The 18,019-nt window shown below is 44.9% G+C and overlaps 2 long non-coding RNA genes across 2 annotated transcripts in view; both read left to right on the top strand.

Moving 5' to 3' along the window:
* The window catches only part of LOC144164964 (uncharacterized), a 49,143-nt gene extending 42,177 nt beyond the window's left edge, over positions 1-6,966 (top strand). Inside the window, exon 3 of the long non-coding RNA XR_013321277.1 lies at positions 6,778-6,966. This is a non-coding gene — a long non-coding RNA (uncharacterized LOC144164964). The remainder of the gene's footprint in view (positions 1-6,777) is intronic.
* Positions 6,967-13,571: 6,605 nt separating this feature from the next.
* On the top strand, positions 13,572-16,089 carry LOC144164963 (uncharacterized). Its single transcript, XR_013321276.1, has 3 exons — positions 13,572-13,613; positions 14,886-15,371; positions 16,027-16,089. It is a non-coding gene; the product is annotated as an uncharacterized LOC144164963 (long non-coding RNA).
* Positions 16,090-18,019: the final 1,930 nt, after the last annotated feature.

Raw genomic sequence — 18,019 nt, 5'->3', positions numbered from 1 at the left:
TATGCTGATGATATGAAAATCTTTAGAGAAGTGCGGTATATCCTGGACTATATTTCTCTTCAGGCTTGTATCGTGTCATTTCATTGCTGTTGCACCAAAACCGACCAAATTTTGATCCAATTAAAAACGAAAGTTGTCTCATGATGGTCAAGCTAAACGAAAATAGGACAAGGAGAGTAAGGACGCACAAGCGCTGTATAACAACTGAACCTTTTATTAGAAAGAAACACTTGTTATATAGGCGCAAAACTGAGATAAAAACCACAAACGTCTCAAACATATTAAGCCACGCAACCACTTAAACACCCCACTTGTCTAGAAAAACAACCTCATCATCCGTAAGCGAAATTGACGCATGGCTCACGCACGTGTCTCCGCTCTTTATAATATTATAAGCTTCGGCTATTTCCCGCGTTCGCTGGCCATTGGCTTCCCATCATCAGGAGTGTCCGATTTAACATGCCGCTTCACTGAAGGGCGTGCCATCCTCGCACTTCTCCCTTCACTGGAACGAGTGCGGCTGCGCTCCGCAGTTTAGTCCGGCAACCAGTGCTATGAAGGATACCGGCCGACGTACGGCCCCAGAATATACGTTTTTCATTCGGTTAGCTGTCCTCGGCCGAATTACGGCAAGCGAATGGCCACAGAATATTTGGCAACCGGTGTTCAAGAGGAGACCGGCCTACGTAAAGTATCTGGTTCTACGTCATTTTTTCGGCAAACGCCATACAGCCGAACAACGGCACGCGCCTGGGCGCCGAGAATTCATGCACAGACAAAGGAGGCCGACCGGTTTTTTTCCTGGGGGGAGAAAAAGCCGTTAGTGAGCCGAACGACAGGGACGCTTTTTTCATCCGCTCCGTGTTTCTACGTTTTAAATGAACGAAAATCGTTTGTCAAACAGTAATGAGTGTTCTCGGTGAACGGGCAAGGTGCAAGGACTCACTGGACGTTAGCAGGGAACCTTATAGGCCAGCGAAATGTTATTTATTGCCACAAGAAGGCCACACCGACGGGTGAGCTAAGCCTCGCCAGTCATCGCAGCTACCACGCCTCTGCCGCCGGCTTCGTCGACGCATCAGCTCGAGGCTATTCGCCCCCTCAAGCAATGGAGAGCATTGGAGACATCGACCCGGCAGAGATGTCCGATCCGAGATGGAGATGGTTCACCAAAATAACTGGCCTTCAAGGGCGTCGAGCAAGCGGCCACCACGCAGGAGATAAACCGCCACCATGTCAAGGACTCCCCACCAAAGAAAGGCAAGAGCGAGCAAAAGCGCAAGTTATTCTGCTTACAATTAAACTGCGACAAGAAATATTGCACTATTTTGTTGGTGATAAACCTAGAAGAGACTCGCTCGTGCATTGGTAGGATCAACTTCATGCCCTGCACTATGTTACTTGATGGGATTTTACGACTACTTATTTAGAAAAAAAATACTTCAAAATTGCGATAACAACAGAGCCTTCTCACTGACGAAGACTAGCTGTTAATTTACTTCCCATGTTTGAAGGTGAGCTCAGCTACTCTTGGGTAATGACTCATTTGATTAAACATAATCGCCAGCATCCTAGGAAACATGGATTTTGTCATTATTTTCTTGCTCAACGCGGATTGTTGAGTTCACGTACGATTTGGCTCTTGCAATAGATAAGCTTAAAGTGGTTGACTGTATATTCTTGGACTGCAAAAAAGCAAATGATGGTGTCACAAACTCGAGCGTATGACGTCTAAAAGTACCTTATAAATTTTTCATTTCATTTGTACAGCGCCTAATTCTTCTTGCAGTCATTCGATTCCTTCAGTTGGGTTTCATTCTCCCCGAGACAATATGGAGCTTTCTCGAACGAAGAGACGGTAACACGATCACTCGCCGGCTCGCCGTCGAGAAAACAACAAAAATAAAACCTCCGCCGCTCCGGTTTCGTCGAAGCTTCCAGTACTTTCGAGGAGGTGCGCGTGGCCTTGCCAGTGCTAAAGAGCGTCGATGATTCTAGAAGGGAGAAGAGTGAAGTTATTCGCTGACGGCGGCGGGAGCGTTGTGTGTTGTGCTCTCCATCTCCGCGCCGGCACGGTTATAAAAAGAGAAGCCGCGCCTAAGCAAACCAGCTACGTTTGGCAGTCGTGATGTGACAACGGCACTTGTCAGTTTGTGCATCACACCATCGGCGACGCGCACCCTGGAGGACTCCAACGTACTCCCGGTCTTCGAATCAACGTGATCGTCCAGGACGGCCTGGCCTACAGCGAAGCCGCGCTTCCCAGGTAGCCGAATCGCCTCCGAAAGCGGTGCATCGTCCGGCCCGGTCGGTGAATATGCTAAGACTCTGTCTCTCATAAGCATCGAACTGTTCGTTTTCTTTTTTTGTTAACTGCTACGCTTCGTAATATTCATTTGTTAGCGCTCCTCTTTGTATCATTTTGTCTAATTGGACTGTTTCTTGTATTTGAATTCCATCTAAGTTTTCTGTCATTATCGATGCGTTATCTCGGGCTTGTGTTTGTAACTTGCCGGTCTAAATATAAGTCTTTGTGCTCTTTTTCGTTCAGGGCTCTTGCTCAATCTTGCCGCTCTGGTCGGCGAAAGCCGACCAGAGCGGCAAGAATGAGCAAGAGATATATATGAGATATATATATATATATGAGAATAATAGATATATATATATATATATATATATATATATATATATATATATATATAAGGGGTCTAAGAAAGAAAGGCACGCATGTGGCTACCCTTGATGCGCTTAGCAATTAAAAATGTCGTTTAAAAACATGAAGAAACGAACAAAGAAAAGCTGTGAATCTAAAATGATTATTAGAAACAGCAAGAAAATATTTTTTAAAGCGTATTCTTCGAAATTGGATTTCAAAAATAGCGGCTCTATTTTTAGCGAGGCTGCTGAGCGAAACCCGTTTGCAGAGAAGAGAGCTAAGAGTATAAAATACATAATTTAAACCCAACCGCTCACCATTCTTAGTACGAACCCTTGGTATGATAAAATGACCACAAAAGCGAAGGTCATGTCGTGTTGTGTACAGAGTGAAATATTCGTGGGACGAAATATATTTCAGCACCGCTGTCCATCTGAATAACAAAAAAAAATCGGGCATGCGTAACAGCTCAAAGCTATCTACCAGCGACTCATGGGATAAACAATACAATACAGAACCAAGAACCGATTTAAATTTAGTTTTAAATTTTGTCTTTGAATCTGGAAAATTAGGTAAGATCGGTGCATACGGGCACTGTAAATGTACAGCTAAACGTGTGACTATCGATGAACAGGTTGAAGTATTTTCTTTTTTTCGTAGTCTTGCACCTTGACAGCACTATCTCCGCGTAACGGGCGGTACTTAATTTGACAATATTATGAGTATTGTTGATCAGTGAATGACGCATGAAGAACTGTGTTGTCAAAGAAATGTGTTGTCGAAGTGTCTGTTTTTGAAGTGTTACTTATTTTGACAGCTGCATATCCCAGCGTTCCTTTTTTCCACCCTGTACCTGCCAGCAGGGGCCAACAGTATAAATAAATAAGTAAATAAATATGCACTAAAAGCCCAGGGTGTGCAGGAAACCTAAATTATACTCTTAGAAGACGTATAAGAAATGCAAAGTTAGCATAACCCTGCACAAGCGAAGCTATAATTTTCTGATTGGAAAAGGACCAAGGCAGGGAGATGCCATTTCAGAAAAACTATTCACAGGATGTCAGGAGGGGCTACCGAAAAAACCCGCGTATCATAGGAGTTTTCTTTTTGAAATTTTCCAATGTAAAATTTGTGCCTCGTATTATATGTGGATCCCAAAGTTTTCAGCTGAAAATTTTTCCTTTCGGTTTCGGTTTCAGTGCAGGGTGCGCCATCTTCCGGTGGCGTTAGCTGGCTGCTGCTTCTCTCTGCCGGCGCCATTTTTATTGTTTTGACCACGCGAAGGATCCGCACGTTCACCACAAGTCTATCACGATGTCAGGTGCACGAAGGCAGTATTCGGCTGCAATTATTAGAAAAGTTTTTTTATGTGCCGAGACCATCAGGAATTGCGCCGCAGGACGGCAGTTCGGCGTCATCGAAGGCAGCATTCGCGGGTGGAGAAAGCAACTGGTGCTTGACCTGATAAAGCACCGTTGGTGGTTCCCGTCAGTGCTCGTGTTGGAAGCCTTTCGCTGCCACCTGGCCGAATCCGCGAAAAAGTTGTTGCGTGAACCCCGCACCGAACTGATTTTCATTCCATGAGGAATGACATCCAAGGTGCAACCTCTAGGCGTTCACATCAACAAGCCTTTCAAAGATTGCACCAAGTCCTTCTACCAAGAAAGGATGAGGTCAGGAGACCCGTAAGTGACAGCTACTGGATGACTGACGCGGGCTTCTCCAGCGGTGCTTTTTGGATGGATCGCGGATGCGTGGGCCAGCATCCCAGAGGATCTCGTAAGTCGCTCTTTTAGGAAATGGGCATCTCGAACGCCCTTGATGGTGAGGACCACTTTCTGTGGGAAGGCTATTCCGACGAGGTGACTTCAGAAGGCAGCGGCAGCGAACCTGACGATGACTGAACGGACATCGGGAGACAGTGCCAGCGAGAACTGACGGTAACTGCAGTGCAAATGAATGTTTTCTATGCTCATCACATCGCATTATATGCGGATGGAAACTTTTTTTCTGATGTTACCGTCCTCGAACTACACCTCTTATTATACGCGGGTCCGTATTATAAGCGGGTTTTTATGGTATTTAAAGTGCTCTACTGTGAAAACATAGGATGAAGAATAAACGGGGAATGCCTGAGCCGTTTGAAGTTTGGGGGCGATATAGTCTTGCTGAATAAGCCGGCAGAAAAGACTCGATAAGGCTGCAAACAATGCTTGAGGAACTACAATCAGAAAGCATGGCGGTGACGCTAAAAATAAAGAATACATTTAGACTACTGAGAAATAAACACGCCAACAACGTCGTCTTCAGAATAGGAAAGAAACGCTAGAAGTACAGCAATATAAATAGCTCGGCCAGATGGTTTGCGCTGCCCCCAAACACGAGAGAGAAATACAGTGCGGAATATTTAGGAGTGGGGATTTCTCGCCAAGCGCTCACAAATACTAAAACGTAAGCCGCCTGTGTCGCTCAAAAGAAAAAAAAAATATACAACCATTGCATACTGCCGGTGATGGAATACGGAGTTGAAGCTTTGCAACTTACTAACCCACTGGAAAGCAACCTCAGGGTGGCTCAAAGGGCCTTGGAACGAATAATGCTAAGAATAACATTCAGAGACCGGAAGCGAGCAATCAGGCTCAAAACAGATAACTGGGCGATTTCGTTTAAATTCATCTTTACTAGAGGCTAAGGTATCACTGGCGAAAGACTGAGGTAAATACAAACAGGGCGCCTCTCACAACTCCTGTGAGTAGCAAACTGTTTGTGTTTACCTCATTCTTCCAACCGTGTTCGGTTTGCGCCTAGTGTAGATTACCTACCTGCACTAGAGAACAAACTAGAGTAGAAAACACACTAGTTCAAATAATGAAAAAAGAAATGCACTTGCATTGAGACGAAGCGACAACCGGTGGACAATGAAGGTAATGCAGTTGATATCGAGAGATGGGTCGTAGCAGAAGGCGAAAGCCATTAACCTGATGGAGAGATAAAATATAGCAATTTGGGGGTAAACTGCGAATTCGAGCTGCGTAGGACATGAGCGCTTGGAGGTCAGATGGTAATGCCGTCGTCTTTCATTGCACCCGAGTAGGCTGCTGCTGCTGCTACCACTGATAATAATGATGAATCTCTTAACTGCAGATTGTGGTATCGGAATTTGTTCGTGCTACCTATTATGATTTTCTTGTAATTTGGTAAAATATTGGACATATTGACTTTTTATAATGAAGTTGCATTGAGGGGACGATGCAGGAGGCTTTAGAAAAGCGCTAAAAGACACTTACGGTGTTTTTAGGTAGTGTACTTTTCTAGTTGATTCATTTTTACAACCTTTTTAAAATTTATTGCAATATAAGATTTTTTCGCGTCAGTTTTCTTATCTTCAACATTTCTTGTTTAGTTTTTATACGGCTGATTACCTGTTCTTTTAAACTCCATCCGGAATCCATGTAGTTGCGAGTATTTTTATGATGCGCCGAGAACCATTTTACCTATCACGCCTGCCACCTTCAAAGACAGTACGTAAGACGGGAAGAATGGATATTAGCGTGGAATTTCTCAGCTTCGTTTCCATTGTACAATTTTTCTACGCATGCCTCAATCGTGCAGCTTTTGATGCCGATAGTAATTACCCCTACCGAATGATCAGTTTTATATGAATGCGACTATTTCACTAGTGAGCGCACCCAGAATTTGTAACGCCGGAGGTCAAATCCTATTTTTTGTTCAGATGTATTAGTAATATTCCTATGGCACATAGTTGGCCGCGCTCATCTGAGGCAGAAATTGTGTCAATAAGTGTTGGAGCCGTATTGTTCAAAAACCAGGGGTGTGCGCGCGCTATCTTGCAGCGTTTACAAATATCAATATAGCGTCAGCAAGATATGAACAGAGAATTATTTGAACGCCTGCGAATATAGCTTGAGGTATCACTATATGCTTTCTTTTTTTGTTTTGCTTACAAAACCGCACATTTTTCTTAGTTTATATGTACATTTAAGAACATAGGTTCATAATAACTCAGGTTTCCCCGTTTTATTTTTTGTTACGAATGTTCCGATTCTTGACAGCTTACTTACTCATTTTATATTTGCTCAATTATTTCATTTTCCTTTCAGTGCTATCAAACACCCAGAGACCCTTTGTGCTCCGAAGAATGTCCTTTTTGCAGGAAATATCAGAATGCGTCCTTTCTGGTGTGCAGTTACACCTGAAAAAACGACCAAAGATTACCGAAGAGGTTCACAAAGACGGTCCGCATCGTTTCGACTCCTAGCCAGTACAGGCATCAAAAGGATTTGCTTAAAATAAACGTATTAAAAAGGCAACACTTGCTGACTGAAATATTTATATCCTAATCCTAAAACTTTATTAGTGTTCGAACTTCAGTAACCCCGCACACTTGCGGCTACAAAGCAAACGAGTATAAGCTTAAGTGCTAACTGAAAAAGCTTTTTTTTTTCTATCACGTATGTACTTGAGGGTGTTTACAGGTAAGCTAGTGTTGGAGGTAAAAATACTAAATAAAGGGATACTAGGTGCTTGTTTAAACAAATCTAATTGCTTTTGTGCATTGCTTGTCTAAGCAATGAGCAGTTACAGACTCATTACCAAATATTTCATCTTTAGTGTAAGACTTTTGTTCTATCGCATCACTTGTCGTTGTTCTTTATAAGAAAAATTGGATTATTCTATCTGAAAGAACTTTCCTCTGATAAGATTGCCTGATTTTGCATAGAGCACTGCTGCAAAATGTCATTGGGAAGAGATTATTGCTAATAAAAATTTTAATGAATGCGAATTTTGATGAAAAATAGCCAAAATTGCACACATAGCACTACAAAAAAACAAGGCATGTGCTGCTAGAGACGGTTAATCGAACCGGAAAGTTTGACCTTAAAAGTACACCTCAACATTCAGAAGGTCGGTGCTAGGATTCTGAGGACCGACCTCGTAAATGTACTCTAAAGGTTATACCACAAATAAAGTGGCCGGAAGGATGGAAAGTAACCAGTAACCTGTACAGATGCTATTCCTACGTTTTTTTGGAAGTTGAACGAATAAACAAATCTAAAAAAAGTAAAGTCAGTTTTGTATTCTTAATAACAATTTGTTTTAAAAAAATGGCAGCAAGAACAGCATTGCTGAGTGCAACACTTTTGGAATTTCACCTTTCTTTTTCGACGCACATATTGTGTCAAAATTTGACTTTGCCATCAAGCTATTCGTTATATATTCCTGTCTAAGGTCACATACATATTATTCGCTTTAACAATTCGGTGGTGCATGCGTTGGTTCCGTTAGCCAGCAATTTTCTCCACTTAGCATAAAGCGTTTGTTTACATTGTTGTACTGATGCATTCTGGAAACACTTAAATAAAAAAGAAAGAATGGCGCCCTTTTCTGTGTCAATTATTTATTATTCGTAATAGTTTCATCAAAGTCATTGTCACGTGCTGCTAATGGGACCCGTATTGTGCACCTAGAGGAAAATTGTTTCCTTCACGTATGGTCAAATCTCAATGCTGTGACCAAGAGAACACCAAAGACAATGTGTTCAAGTTTTGCACATTGCTGCTATGTGGATTTCAGCCTTTGGTGTACTGCGAAAAATCTCGTTGTTTTAAGTCCTGAGTTTCAAACCCGATCTATCGAACACACAACTTTCATTAGACTCCTGAAATGCACCCAATAGAGCTTTTAATTGATTGTCCACATTAAGTGCTTAATTTTATTCACAGCATGGGGAGACTAGAAATCATTTTACCACGTTTGTTTGAAAGACAAGGCCCATGCGGTAGGGCGAAATACACACTTGACCCATAACATAAAACCGTTTTTTTTTCATCCAAGTTAGACTTCCTAAAGGAGCACTGACACGAAAATTTTATGTTACACTTTTATTGCTTTTATCGATGCTTAATGGTCTGGCCAACCTGAAACAGCACTTCAAATACTTCAGCGCGCGATAGTTAATTACCTTGAACGGTCTGAAAATCGTTTGTTTCAAATTCCCGCGCTTTCATCCCGAACGGCGCATATGACAGACTCCTTGCCTGACCTCACCGCTTTGTGCGGCGGGGGGGGGGGGGGGGTGTTGTGGTTTGCGACGGGAAAATGAAAGGAAATTCACTGGGGATATTTTCAGCTCGGCAGGGAGCTCACCTGCATACAACCCAGTGCAGGGGAAGGGAAGTAGAGGGGGAGTGATAGGATAAAGTAGAAAGAGAGAGAGAGGGAGAGAAAGGTATAAAGAGAGCTGTCAGTCCTAGAACGCTGTCAGTCCGGGCACACAAGTCATTCACCGCACTCCGGGCTACAGCCACTGCGTGAGGCCGGTCGTCTCCAGGAAGTGAAGCAGATAAGTGAACACTTCCCGTTGGGTTGCCGCAGGTCCCTTCGGGAACAGAAGGTTCTCCATGTCGGCGCTGGGAAGGCCTCGACGCTGGAGCGCTCGGTGGAGCTCTGCTCTCGGGCCTGCGTGGTGGGGGCAGAAGCAGAGTAGGTGTTCGAGCGTCTCCAGTTCGGAACAGTCCGCACATGCAGGGGAGTCCTTGCGGCCGTGTCGGTGCAGACGCTCCGCCACATTGCAGCAGTTCAGCCGCATGCGGAGAACCAGGCAGCGGGCGTCCCTGCTGATGCGTGCGGGCAACGGTCTGGGCGCCAGGCCGCTCACGACCCGAGGGTCGGGGTGCATCGTTTGCACCATGCGGGCCAGGGCAGTGCGGGCCTCGTCGAACGCGGTGACTTCTTTGGAGACTGGGGTGCCCTCGTGGTGGGCCTCCCTGGCGCGGGCGTCGGCGCCTTCGTTGCCCCGGATGCGTGAAATAAATTTCCCGGACGCTCAGACGCGAAAGGGAGAAAAGGAGGAGTGTGAGTGGGAAAGGCGAAGGGCGCTTGGCTTTTCCGCCGTTGTGCACGCTCCCCGCGCTCTGGGACGCCCCTGCCGGCGTTGAATATCGCCGGAGAAGCGGGAGAAGTGTGCGCTCTGCGCTAGCCTCTGCTCGGGCACTTTCGTGAAGCGACAAGTGTATCAATCGGCGTGTTTTATTTCGCTCTCTGCGACGGCCGCGCTTTGGATTTAACGCTTAATCCTTCGTATTCTAGCGAAGTTACGAGTGCTTCAACCGTGCCTGTGTTGGATATTTCGCGTTCTCTTACGTGAAGCGGCAACTGTTTGGATACGCAGTGTGCGCTCTACTGTATCCTCTCCTCATGCTCTTACGTGAAGTGCTTCAACCATGTCTCTGTGCGTGATTTCGCGTTCTCGGGTGTTGGCCGGCGCTGTAGACTTCGAAGTGCCTCAACCTTTCGCCAGCCGCCGCGTAGTTGGAGCGGCTGTTTCTCAAACGTAGATCTACCGTTCACCCTACATGTGATCGGCTCAACCTTTGCCCCGGAAATTGCATTTTGTTTCCCGATGTTTTTCTGTGATAGCGCAAACGACCATGTTGCTTTCGTTCTTTTTTTTTCTTCACTAGCGTTCCGTACGTGCTGACGAAACGGCAGTTGTAACTCGCTAAAGTTTCGGCAGGCGCAATGATAACTGGCCTGAGTCCTTCAATGATTTACTACTGCTCGGACGATTTCCTCAGTCAGACAGGATGACCCTTTGGTGTGCGCTTCCGTTGCTAAATGTGTTGTTCCAGGGTTCAAATCTTTGTGACCCCCCACCCCCCTTTTTCTTTGTCGCTGGCGACCGCTTAGGAAAGTGTCTGGTGTGCAAATTCAGTGTACAGCTGACCAATTGCAAAGCGTGGGTGTTATTAAGCTTGTCACAGAGGCTTTGAAGTGATGACTATTGCATTCCTAATGACCAGTTTCCCAAAAGACGCTTCCAGAAGGAGCATATTTAAGCAGTTCTGCTCTCCCTGTGTGAATTGCAAAATAGGTGAAAACAATGTGCTATGGTGGCTGTATTTGGCTTAAAAGTTAAGTGTACATTGCATGTGTTGCTGCGGACCAGCTTATTTATTTATTTATTTATTTATTTATGACATACTGCAGGCCCCACACAGGACCCAAGCAGGAATCACTCAAATATAAACAAACCGACAACACATGGTAAAATACAGTAACTTGTAAAAACATACTGTCTCAATTTTCTATATGTTCAATCCCATCAATGCTGCAGACAACAGATACAGGCAGATTATTCCAGTCGGATATGGTGTGTGGGAAGAAGGAAAATTTGAAGACGTTTGTCTTCTGCAGCATTGAGGCATATATTGACACGGCTAAGACAGCAAAGATATTTAGATATGTCGATGATTACATGATTGTGACTAGGTCGGTGAAGCCAGAAGAAGTAAACCTTTTAGTCAAGACAGTTAAGAAAACATTTCTGGAGTGCTCTGACGGCTTGGAATTCACTCATGAATTACCAAATGATGGGTCCTTGCAGTTCCTCGATGTGTGTTTTAATTTCTGTGGAACACGCGTGTGTTGGGCGTATCAGCCACGGTCAAAAAAGGCAATTTTGGATTATCAATCAGCGCATTCGAAGATAGTGAAAAGGGGTATTGGCGTTAGCTGTCTTCGCGGTGCCCTCGAGAAGTCTTGTCAGCACCAAGTCGCCGATAGTGTTCAGCACCAAGTTGCACGTTTGAAAGATGCCGGCTTCCCTCGGGAAGTAATAGCAGCAGTGGTTGAAAGCCTATTGCGTGACGTCAAGTCAGGGGCACGGCGTCAAGGGCAAGATGAACCTCGCAAAGAAAGGAGGCCTGTGGTCGTCCCTTACGTGCACAATTTCTCCAACCGCCTTAAAAAGGTGGCGGGGAAATGTGTTGCCGACGTTGTGTTCTCCGCCCCAGAAAAACTAGCACGAATGTGCTCTGCTGTGAATGGCGAGAAGAAGGGTAACCGAAGAAGAGGCATGCCACGCTGTTTGTTGGTTGCAAACAAGGTGTTCTATACGAAGTGCCTCTATCTGGTGGAAAATGCTATATTGGGCAGACTGGTAGGTGCATAAATGACAGGCTCTGGGAGCACCGTACAGCTGTTCAAGCACTCACTTCGGGGGGCCATTTAGCTGACCATTGCCGCCGCTGCCGGTGCGTTCCACACTGTGTCCCAATTTACGAGAAGACAGCAACATTGTGCTGTTTTAAGGACCAAGCCAGCCGTGAATTGTTTGAAGCGTGGTGCATCATGAAAGCCGGTGAAAAGTGTGTAAGCACGGCATCTATTAGTTCATCAAAAAAAAAGAAATAGATTATCTGGATGCGAACTTGCCACGTGCGTAACAAAATGCACCACTTGACCTTGTCTTTTTTCTTTGTGCTTTGAGCATGTTCACGCATGCGCCCTTCCTGTATATCTTTTGATGTGTGTAGTAAAAATTTCAGTTGATGTCTAGCGCTAGTCCTGTGTGGTCTCTACTTTTGTCCCGTCTTAACAGCCCTGCTTAACCATGTTTCCCCAGAAACGCCTGCAGGCGCTACTCACCTAGGAAAAGCTGCTGAATATGCATGCGCCATTGATCAAAGCATTTGAAAGCCGTCCTGCTTCGTGTTGATTGTGCTAATTTTCCTGTTTCCACTGGCTGCTTTATCTGTATGTCACTAGCTAGGTACAGTACTACAGTCTCTAGTGCACCCACATGCATGTATTTTTGTGGCTGTGTTTCTAGGCGAGGCAAAACATTCCCACGAAATCGACATTGCAAGAAAGCCTGGGATGAGGCATCATATTTTATGTTTACTGGCTGATGTTTGTGTCTTTTAAAATGCTCATAACCAGGAAAAGTTCTTGCACACACTCATTTTAAACTTGCATAACCCTGCATCAGTGTTTGCTTCAGAAGAACACTTCGACTAGTTCCACCAGTCTTGTCTTGCCATTCGCAATCAGTGATGCCACAAGTTGTCTGCAGAACAATGTACAGGGCAGCCGTGCCTGTTTTCACGACGCTTTGCGAATTTTCATGCACTAATAAAGTACTGCTGCTGCAAGTCGCATATTATTTGTATTCACAACACTGCAATTACCGATGCTGGCCAACTTGCTTTTGCACTTTAGTGTCTCTTTAGGCGTCTATAGTGTACCGTAAAACCATTAGGTCCCTCCTGGGCAGATGTACTGAACTATGCTCCTGTGCTATGTCGCTTGTGCATCCCAGTAGATTTACTTCCTCATTCTCTTTTTAAGCATAGCAGCAATTTTTGAGGTGCAAAAAGTGTCGAAACATGAAAAAGTTCAGTGTAGTTTTTTGTGCTTAAAATGAGAGCTACTGTATTTACTCTCATAATGAACCCTCCCCCCACTTTTCTTGTTGAGAATTTACTTTTTTGTCACTGAATAAAAAATGCAGCGGGAATGTGTCTTATTTTAAGCATGGTTGCTGATGCTGTAGGCGATCACAGTAACGTGATATCGTGCTACAGTACGCGCAGAAATGCTAAAAATGCATTCCAAGAAAAAGAAATCTCATCCGTAGCCGGAGACGTGAGCGCAAATGCCGCGGCTTACAATTTAAAAATTGCGCGTTTGCGGTGCGCCACCTGTTGAATGCAAAACAAACCTTGCGCCATAAAAACGTTGCGGTGTGCGAAGTTCGAACAAAGCACCAAACGTACTCCACACTCCTTCCCTGCTATTTGATGTTTAGGCTGGTTCTGCCGGCGTGCGAACAAAGCAGTAAACGTACTCCGCACTCCTCTGCTCTTGTTTACGGCTCGTTCACGGCACCAGCATCATCAGTGGCGTAGAGTTTGCTGCAATTTTACGGTTTTTTTCTAGTTCGACGACGAAGTAGCAGTGGTAGCAGTTAATTTCTTCAGCCGTTGTGACATGCGCGGGCGCGACCAACCTTTCGAGTTAGACTGCAAAGCCAGCGTCGATAACGTGGACGTGCTTCGTGCGGGGATGCGTACACATGGCTGACTACTACGGCGAGGCCGGCGAGGCAACCCTGCGTCGTGGATCGTCGACTGGGAGCCCCCAACCCAACGAGGTACCATAGATGCTCTTCGGCAGTGTCTTCATTTTTTGTGGCAAGGTCCTCGGAGGCGTTGCCAAATCACCCCCCTACCCGACCTGGTAAAATCAAGACAGACTGATCAGTTCCAGTTGCGAAGCTACACCAGCGAGTTTTTTTTTTTTGCTACGCATTTATTACAGTAGCGGTGGCTTAAAAATCTGGTTACTACTGATCACACTTGCTTCCGTCACGCTGAACAACGCCACGGGTCAATCATCGATGCCGCCGTCTTTCACGCTCAATTTCAAAGGGAAGAACAGCTGAACTTCGTCGTTGTATGTTCTCTTGGCCGAGGTGAAAGAACATATAGCTTAAATTACATTACATTGAGTTGGGTGAGATTTTTTGACCACGATTTGAAGCACCCGTGCAAAAACAATCCGCATTTCACTTCATGTTCAAATTAATTTATTTTTCCTTACGTAAGATTAAACAATATCAGAATAATATGTGATGTAATTCTAATTCACAAACAAATAACGCTTCATAGTATGGTCCGAGCAAAAAGAGTCGAGCATGTGTGTCATGCTTTTGACATTTCCACAGATGAATGATTTTTAGCCAATTATCTCCTGCCCCCTTCGGTCTATAAAGGGGCACCCCTTGCTGAGGAGGAAAAAAAGACCAACTGAGAATGCTTTAAAAGAGGCTTTAAACGTGTGGTGTTATTACGTGTTCAGTAGATTTAAACGTAACCGAGATGTGGGAAGCATATAACTGTCCTATTTTGGAGAGAATTGTTTTATATGCAAGAGCATAACATGCAACTGTTCCGCTTCGATTTCGTGAGCGATTGAGCAAGTTTTTTTTTTTTGCTTGGCACCAACACAAATTTTCCTAAAACGCCATTTTTCATACATGGGAAAATTAAGTGAAAGGCGAGTGCTAAACCTGTACAATTTCTTGCTCCGCGAAGTAGATCAGAACATGACTTGGAGGCACATCTTTAATACAGTATGCGCATCACCTTGGAACTTCAGCATTTCTTAGTTGCCTGATTGTGAAACTTGTCAGATGAAGTGGGTAATTGAAGTAAAAAAAAACATTTGCAGGTTACAGATTGCATATCTGGTTCTCAATAATATTCTCACAACTAAAATAATTCATAATATTACCGTTTAACACGTTTGTGTTTCATAAAATTGTAATTTAAGTAAAAAAATGTATTGCAGGTTAGTCATTGTATATCAAGCTTTAAATAATATTTTGAGAATTGAGATAATTTGTGATATTCTCTTTTTACAGGTTTGTGTTCCACAAGGAGTGAAGGTGTCAGCACAGAGGCTTGAACGAAACTGCCAGAAAGCATTCTACTACTGCTAAGCATTTGTAGATGTCAAAATTAGGAAGTCACAAAAGCAACTCAGCAGAACGACCCATTCCTCAACTGGCCAGTCTCGCTGACTGCTCTCATCAAGCTGCATGAGGTGCTCAACCACGGGCTCGACTGCGCCGATGGGCTTCGCCTTCTAAAACCCACATCGGACAAAAGTGCCGCATTCTTCCGCTACTTTCAAGATGATACGACCCCAGCAGCCGCACTAGCTCCTCATAAAACGAAGCTGGCAAGGCAGGAGGACGGTGAGGGCCTGCTCGCTAGCAGCGCTGTAAATCTCCCAGTCAGCACCGTCTACCACTGGTTCTGCGGGTGGCGGAGAGGGCAGTATGGCGACGAAGGAGTGAGCCCCCTCACTAAGCTGGACAGAAGAGCACCAAATCACGTTGAACATTGTAAGTAGCTATGTACCCCAGCACACTCCATATATTGCTACTTTTATGTGACCTGTGCCAACGTTTATGCAAACATGGTATCTCTCTCAGTTTATTTTCAGCTTCAAGCAAGCTATCATGCAGTGTAGACGGAAAGGTATCGCAAAAACTCTGTTCTGCAGTGTTGAATTCTCTAATTCGGGAGAAAGGCAGCGATGAGCACATGCGCAGCCACGGCGCACTTAACTAGACTTGTCTGATGCACCTGTCCTAATGAAGATGGCACAGCCTGACTGTGAAAGCCTGTGCTTGTAAAACTACTTTTAAATTATGGCCCAGACGTTCATACGTCTCAGTACATACCTTTGCTCTACTATTTTTGTTCCACTTAGAAGGAATAAATGGGTGTGTGGTATTCGCCACAACAGTGCAGCTCATAATACATCTTTATACGTGGCACAGCTAACAGCAGCCTGGCGTGGGAGCAATGCGCAATTTGAATCAAATTCAATGTGAAGTGAATTTTCACTATTCACAGTTGAAAATAATTCATTTGCAGTAATCTTTTGCCATTTACATTCGAATATATGTAATTCGCGGTTGGTTTCTACTATTCGTATTTGAGAATATTCTATCTGATTCACAGTCAGTTTTCACTATTCCTAACTGTTCACAGCATGTCTGGAGGGGGCATTCAGGAAGCTTGACTGGGAAAGCAAACACAGGACAACTCCCAATAAGCCAGCACCAGCACACCCACAGGGCAAGGCCAACCGGTAGCAGCAGAGCCTGAACAGCAGCAGCTGCCTATGGATACCGAGCCACAGCTGGAGGCCCAGGGCTCAACTGGAAGCAGTCAACAACGTGAGGTGTTGAGGTGTGGCTTGTGCTCGTGCATTTATTTTAGCAAAGCCTAATAATTGTGACCCTTACTCCAGTTACTGGACACCTAGGTAGCAACTAGACACCTGAACAAGATCTGTTTCTCAGCAACACACTCCACTTTTGGAAAGAGCTACCTATTTTATAACCACGTGCATGCATTTTTTCAGGGGTCTCTTGTAGTAAAATTTATTTTTACGAAGGTACAATTGCAGGAGCTAAGTAGAAGAAGGCTACAGGATGCCAAAAAAGACACTCCAAAAATTAAGGCAATCCAACATGACTGCGTAGCATCATAGCAGAAGCAAGACGAACAAGTTTTTCCAATGCATGTAAAGGGGAGCAAGAATGAAGTAGTATTCATATGTCACAGCTAGTGTGAAATTTTGTATGCTGGCTGTCGTATGTCTTCCGAGGCCCTTTCTGACATAGGGAGGGTGCTAAGAGGAGGAGGAATAAACTTTCATTAAACAGCACTGTGCTGGTGTTGGGGCCCCCACCAGGTGGGACAGTCTTCAGCCCAGCTTAAAAGAAGAAGTGTTAAACAGACTCTGCCAGGATCCAATCTCATACCATTAGATACATAGTCAGTTGCACAGTGCAAGTTTTTGAGATGTAAATTTTACATTCTGGTCTTAATGTTTTTTCTGTGTATTTCGCTGAATAGTCCTTGTATGCCACTAAGGCCCTGTGAATAAAAAGGTGCCTTGCGAAAGCGCTAGGTCAGGGGCTCTCAAGTAAGGCTTTGAGGAACCCTGGGATTTTGAAGAGGCGTTGCTTGGGTTCTGTGAGACTAAAGTGGCTATGGTGTTGTGCTGCTGAGCCCAAGGACATGGGTTCGATACCGGCTGCGGTAGCAATTTTCCTGATAGAAGTGAAAAGCGAAAGCGTCTGTGTGTCGAGATTTCGGCGCACGTTAACTCTTCCTAGCTGTTCCTAGGTGACCAAAATTAAACCCCAGCTCTCTCCACTACAGCGCGCCTCATTAGCAAGGTGTAGTTTCGGTACTTTAAACTTCGCAGTCAATCAATCAATCAGTCATTATGATGTAACTGAACATGGCACTAAACAAAGCTTTTTCTTGTGTTTTATTTTAGTTCAATGAATGCATTAATGTTTGTGAAACTAATCTGTAAATACCTGCGTAGTATTCTCTGGTCCAAACTGGTTATCTAAGCTTGGCAGGGGAAGGTGAGTTCTCTGAACATTTTTCTGCCCTAATGGGTTTCCCGGTAGGCCCATAGTTGAATACCTACGGAACACCCTTATTACTTCAGCAGTGCAAAGAAGACAATAGTAAAGATAGGAGATGCAACAAATTTTGAGTAAATCTGTGGTATATCCTGAACAAATTTTTCGTAGGACACTGCGGAGCTGCAGAAGATCTACGAGGAGTGGTGGCGCCAGCCTTCCCTAGCTGCTGGCAACCCATATTATGCCACTGCCCTTCAGCAGCTGCTGCGGCAGATGCACAAGATCAGAAAGGAGCCCCAGGAAGGAGCCTGCCCATGAAGGCAGGCTTCACCAGCGCCTGGAGGTGCGGCTGTACCGTCAAGGTCCAGCCCACAAGCATTGCCAGGCGTCGCCCTGGGGTCAACCGGGGACCAGGTAGAGTGCCTGCTGGCCAAGAGCTCGGCTAGCAAGAAGGTCAAGCGGTCCTCACGCCCTGAACCTCAGCGTCAGAGATGGGGTGCCGCACGCCAAAGCTCTCGGACTACAGAAGGGACAGAAGGCACCTAATAGGGTGCCCCTTGTGTGGGCCTCTTCATTTAGGGTTATGTTTTCTC

This window comes from Haemaphysalis longicornis, unplaced genomic scaffold (genome assembly GCF_048455015.1).
Source record: "Haemaphysalis longicornis isolate Haplotype H1 unplaced genomic scaffold, Haemaphysalis longicornis Haplotype H1 scaffold_14, whole genome shotgun sequence".
Lineage (NCBI taxonomy): Eukaryota > Metazoa > Arthropoda > Arachnida > Ixodida > Ixodidae > Haemaphysalis > Haemaphysalis longicornis.
The sequence above is the reverse complement of the archived record's forward strand: the minus strand, read 5'-3'. Positions and strand labels throughout refer to the sequence as shown.